Raw genomic sequence first — 6,470 nt, 5'->3', positions numbered from 1 at the left:
CAAAGAGAATGATTAAGTGAATCAGGATACATGAATGCAACAGAATATTTATTACTGCACTATAAGAAATAATATGAAGAACTTGAAGGAATATAGAAACTTGTATGAATTATTACAGAGTATAAAACAAGCAAACAGAAACAATGTTGCTTTAGTTGTTTCAGTCCTGTCTGACTCTTTGTGACCCCATTTGGGGTATTCTTAGAAGAGATACTAGGATGGTTTGCTGTTTACTTCAGCTCATTCTACAGATAAAGAACTGAGGCAAATTCAGGCAATCAGGGTTAATGACTTGCTCAAGGTCACAAAGCTAGTGTCTGAGGTTAGATTTAGATTCAGGAAGACAAGTCTTCCTGACTGGGTCCGGCCCTCTTGTCCATTGTGCTGCCTAAGTTGCCCAATATCTCCAACAATATAAATGAAAGAACCACATGGCAAACAACATTGAAAGCTACATAATTATAATGACCACAACAACTCTGAAGAAGAGCTGAGAAATGAAACTGCTTCCCCTAACCGCAAGGTGCTAGATTATGGAAATACAGCATTGTACATACTGTCAGAAGAGTGCATGTGTTGGTTAATTTTACTGAAAAAATTTTTCTCTATTTGGATTTTTATTATATTCATAAAGGATTAGCATGTAAAAATATGTATATATCAATAAAAATAAGATGTTCTTGGTTTAAAAAAAACCTGCCTGTTTCATTTTTGTGTAGACAAACTCAAAATAACAATAGAAAATATTAAGAAACAATTATTTCTCTAGTCTAGTGTCTTTTCCAGATCTTTTCCTCTTCTCACACTCAAACCCATTCTCTTAGGAAAGTGTAAAAGATCAAGAACAAAAGAGCTAAAGGCAGGAAAATGGATTACAGTGAGGTAGCCAAACTCAGGACAAAAAATACCCCCAAATTACTCCTTTTAGAAAGCAGTAACTCAAATGGAAATAGGTTGACTAGCCATACATTAAAGGATCCCTGTCAGGTCACATATTGACAGAAAATCTCATATTTATAATATATTCTAATTGCTTATTTTGTTAAATATTTCTCAATTAATTTCTAACTGGGCCCAGTCATAATGGGTAATGTGTTATGATACTTCTACACTAACGAAATTGGTTATGACTCAAGTAAAGACAGTATCTTTTTAAATTTCCATCCTGAAAAGATTAGGATGCTTGTGGAGAACCCTAAAAAATCAAAATCTAAGAAAGAAATGAGATCAAACTTCTAATATTCTAGTCCAGAAGAGTAAAATGTTAACACAAAACTGTATTTTAACATATAGTTCAAGATTTCTATGTTTACTCAAATTGTCTTGTGGTATAGAAATATCAGAGGGCTTGAGGGGACCATGTCAGTCTCAGCATTTCTTTTAGCTAGAAATGCTCAGATTTAGGATATTAAATATTTCTAAGACTTGTGCCTAAATAGCAGAGTACAGTATTAATAATTTTTGACATTTTCATGAAGAATACTGAGACTTATGCAGATTACTCTCATAAAGATTATGTACATATGAGAAATTAGGTGCCTGGGTCAATTGATATGCTCTAGATTGGCTCCTTTTTGGTTTTGCTACCATCCATGATTTTTCCATTTTTTAAGCATGTTTCCTTCCCTAAAGGATTATCAAGATTTCTTTCAAAAGAAGCCACAACTCTCAATGACAGTTCCAGAAGAATTCCAGAGGAATTGAAGGTGAAAGATTTGTAGAATGAGATATATTCAGAATATTCAGATATTCTAATATAAGAATATTTTGCTCTATTATATATATATAATGCATATTTTTATGAAGATTTTGCTTTTCTTTTTTCTCAAAGGGAATGGGAGAAAAAAGGGGAGGGGAGAGAAAAGGAAAAGTGTGCCCAAGAAATGAGAGGAAAAAGCCATTAAAATGTTTTTGAAATGCTCAGAAGACTAAGGAAATCACAAACAGGTCAGCTTGAAAAGTAGCACATTGAATTTATTATATACTTAAAAAGAAAAACAATTTTGTGTTCAACCCTCTTTGTTTTCATGATTTCTATAGAAGTGCTCATTTTAATTGGTGTTTTTTAAATTCAGAATTTTTAAATGAGAAAAAAAATTGTTGCAGATCCATCTCTCAGTGCTTTCCAAATATCATCAGCTCCAGCATGGGTTTCTTTAGTGTGTTCTTGGGCTAGTCTGGCTATTTTTCTCACCTGGACTTAGGTGTCCTTTTAGCTTCCTTGGCAAATTTTAATCCAATTTCAAGATCAGTTAAGTCCAGCCAACAAGCAACCATGCTATGCCCTGAGAATACGAATACAAGCAGAAAGAAAAACAATCACTGCCCTCAAAAAGCTTACTTTCAACTAGGAGAAGACAACACTCAAACAGCCCTTTGCGCTCAAAGAGCTGTCTAATGGGGACCATTAAAACTGCAACAGCAAACACACAGTGTAAGTCAGACGTAACTTAGGAAAAGGCTTCTAGAAAGAAGCCATCAGCTGAGACCTACAGGAAGTCGGGGGCTAAGGATGAGGAGAGATGGCAAGGAAAATGCTGAGTTGGAAAACAGCAAGGAAAACCAGTGTCAATGAATCCCAGAGGACAGGAAGAATGTAAAGACTAAAAAGTTTAGGAAAAGCTAATGATGAGAGACAGGAAAAATCAGTCAAAAGAGATTAATATTTAATTCAGGAGGCAATGAGGAGGTAGCCTGGCTAAACCTGGATATTATTTAGTTTTATCAATTTATCAGTCTGCAGATCATATCATCTAGTCTCTGTGTTTGGACAGAATAGATTCAAGGACATCCAGAGCTCCCCACATTGACCCTTGCTTTTCTACAGTCTGACAACTCCTTGAACCAGCTGCCCCCTTCCTTTGTCACCAGCCCCCTGCTTCCTAGCTACTTTCTTTGTTGCCAGCCTACTGCCACCTTTGTCACAAGTACCATCTCCCAAACAAAGAAAACTTCTCCTAGGGATCCAGGTCACTTGTTAACCAGTTATGTGTCCCTCAGTTTTTATTTCAATCAGAATGATGCTGCTTTGCCCAAAGTGTCAGACTTTTTCTGTGAGCTGGCAAAGGAAAAGCAAGAACATTGCCAAGAGCCTTCTATGGTTCCAAAATCAACATGAGGACCATGTCCTTCTCCAAGTTGTGCAAAAACCTGCCCAGAATGAGGATGGCTCCCACTTGGAGGCTTTCCTGAGCCTGGAAAAGGACAGCATCTCCAAACTGGTTCAGGTCCCACTGGAGAGGCATGCCCTGGGCTCTAGCTGAGAAGACCCTTGTCTCTATGATTCCCTGGAGAGCCCCTACCTGGGAGGGGAGATGCTGCTGCTGAAGCATCTCGGTGCCACCTGCAGGTGGGCCTCTGGGCAGAGCTATGTGAGCACCTGTTCTGAGGAGTTGACCCTGAAACCTAACTAGAAGCCTTCCAGCCTGTCTGACTTGGGCTCATCCTGATCCTCTGGATCACCCAACACTGAAACTAAGTGCCAACAATAAAGATTTTTTGCAACACAACTACCTAAAAATCAGTTTGACAGCTAGGGTGGAGGATAGATGGAAATGCTCCCAAGGCAGACTAATAAGATTTACAGATAATGAGAGGGTAAGAGAGTGAGAAGTTAAGGATGACACTTAGGTGGCAAACCTGGGTCCCTGAGCTGACTCTTGGGAACATAGGTCTACATGATGGTAAAGTCAGCATTAAATGCTTCAGGAATTTCCCCTTCCCCACATTACCTCACTAAGATTCTATTAATTCTTTATCCCCAAATTCCTATTGCCCAATCTCAAAAATTTCTAGTGTATCTAAAACTTGCCATCTTTGATCAGGGACCAAGGACAGAGATTCTATTCATCCTGATAGTCTATTCACCTGATTGTCTTTCATTTTTTTAAAATAAAAATTTTCCAGAACAGTATAACTTGGATGAAACCAGGTAAAATTTCATAGACAGATAGCTAGCTGGCACATGATAAGCACATAATAGATGTTTGTTGGATTAAACTGAGTACATTAGAGGCTTGAAATAGCCTCTTAAAGCAAGAAGTCACAATCTTGAGCAGACTAAACACTCCTTTACATAACAATTAATAATTTATATCTGTACAGCACATTAACCCCTTCAAGGTACCTTCACATCAACTATTTTATTTGCAAAGCTGTGCCCTGCCTAAAGTTTTACACAACAGCATGAAATCTAGCTTTACATCTGCAATCAAAAGAACTGAGTTGTTGATCTAACTCTGCTCTCAGACTAGTCATTATAAAATGAAGGGGTTCAACTAGAGCTGCTATAAGATTCTGGCTTTAAAATTTTTTTATATCCTGACTCTTTAGTCCAGGTTCTTTCCATTAGGACAAGACCCTCTGTCTCAGGAAAGTAAAGCCTAATAATCCATCTTGGAGGCTAAAAACCTAGGCTCTAAATTCTATAACTGATGCATGGCAATGTTCCAGATCAGGTACTATTTTCCTTTGGAGAGGGTCTCTTACTGCCTCTAAGCAAGTGACCAGAAAAGCAATAGCCTATTTAAGAAAGACTTGTCACAGTTGTAGATACTAATAGTCTGGTCTCAAACTTCACAACTTAACCTGCTGGAAAAAGTTCTTTCAGTAGGGGGTAGGGGGAGAGGAACCTTCCAAGGTAATCAAATTTCAGAACCTTCCCAAAGTGAGAAGATGAATTTGCATTCCTTTTTCCTTTAGAAATGTTTCAGATCTCTTTCACCATCTTTTCCTCCTTTGCCCCCAGAACATGCACAAGCAGCTTATATTGCTTTAATAATTTTATGGTACTTGCTGTTTCTCAAATTTCTGTAGCCTTTTTGATCCTTAAGCAAATCCACTGGGAAAATCATGCTATGCCTCTCAACTCCTGAGTCTGAGTTGACAATTCCTAAAAGGAGATTCTGGTGAAATGATAACTAAATGTTTTGAGATCCTACTGGACCTATTATTGTGTGATACACAAGAGAGAGTTAATTCTAGTCACCTAATTCTTTAGTCACAATGACAACAGTAATTAGCCAAGCACATAGAAAGTATTTAATAGCCCACAAAGCCAATCACCTGGCCAAGGACTGATGCTAGATCTAACAGAAAATAAATCTATAAACCTGAGCACTTCAAAAGGAAATAGGATTTCACCCAATGCTCAGCCTTACAAGAATGCAAACAATATATAGTGTCTATAAGGGTGCTGACTTTGCTAAATTTCAATTAAAACTCCCAAATCTCAGAAAAAAAAGTTAAGGGCCCAGGTATGCTCTGTCCACCATAGGTGGACAAAGACACTTATTAGGTTCTTTTTCTTCATTATTCTTCATCACTCTCTTCCAAGATGAAAGGAAATTTTGTCAATTGATGATAACAATTACACAAGCCAACAATCTTCTTCTCCCCTTTCATCCCAAAGTCTCAGAATCCCCAGGTCAATTTAAAGTCCAAGGTCATCAATCTGGAATAGGGTAGGTACAGCTCTCTTCTCCAGTTCATCAATCTACTAGAAGCCATGTGATCTCAATGACTATAGCAGAGATTTAGTCATGCTATGGAAAAACCAGGAGGTACCCAGGATTAAACCAAGCCCAAATGCCTATGCCAGCAAAGACATAAATCTTTCAGATACCACAAGAAATAGGATAAACTTCGGGGGGGGTGAGAATAAGTCAGACACCATCTGGGCATTCATTCCAGAAAATTCACATTTTCTGAACAGTTCTCTGTCTTTGTTGAGCTAACAGTCTTGGAATTTCTGGTTTATCCAATATTCTCTAAACTCACTGCTGCTGATCTACTCCTGGACTCCCAACTCCTTTGAACTCTTCTCCAGATAGGAAATAAGCTGAATGGCTTCAGGAAATCTTGAGATGATAGCAAAAGGACTGCTGGTTACAATGACAACATGAAAGGTGGTAGGAGCCCAGCACTACACAAAGACATCTCAAAGTCAGAAGGTACTATTTGAGGGGTCCCATCAGGAAAGTGAGTGTGGACTCAATTAAAGAAGTAGAAACTTGCAACTGAGGATGGGCCCTGAAGCCCATAGCACTGGCCCTGGGAATGCTCTGGAAGGCTGAAGTCCACAGTTCTTCAAACAAGAATTCCCCAGGAGACCAAAAGTCCACAGTTCTAATGAAAACACTCTAAAAGGCTCTGATCCCATACATACCAAGAGGAAAACTGGAAATCAGAGACAGGATCTAAAAAGGTTTGAGCAAAGTCTGGTTAGGGACATAAATAAATGGGAAAAACTCCCAACACAACAAAAAAATATTCTGGGGTTAGGAGACATCCAAGAGGTAAACTTAGAAAAGAATAACTTCAGAAAAACTGTAAGTAGAGCCTCTGAGAAAAAAGGCTTAGCCACAAAGACTATAAGAGTTCTTTGAAGAAAAGATGCAAGGATAAAAGAATAAAAGAAAAAATCAGAAGGAGCATAAATAGCTAGGGAGTAAAAGTGGACAACCTTGCCC

Source organism: Macrotis lagotis, chromosome 2, assembly GCF_037893015.1.
Source record: "Macrotis lagotis isolate mMagLag1 chromosome 2, bilby.v1.9.chrom.fasta, whole genome shotgun sequence".
NCBI lineage: Eukaryota > Metazoa > Chordata > Mammalia > Peramelemorphia > Peramelidae > Macrotis > Macrotis lagotis.
This window is presented reverse-complemented; position numbering follows the sequence as displayed.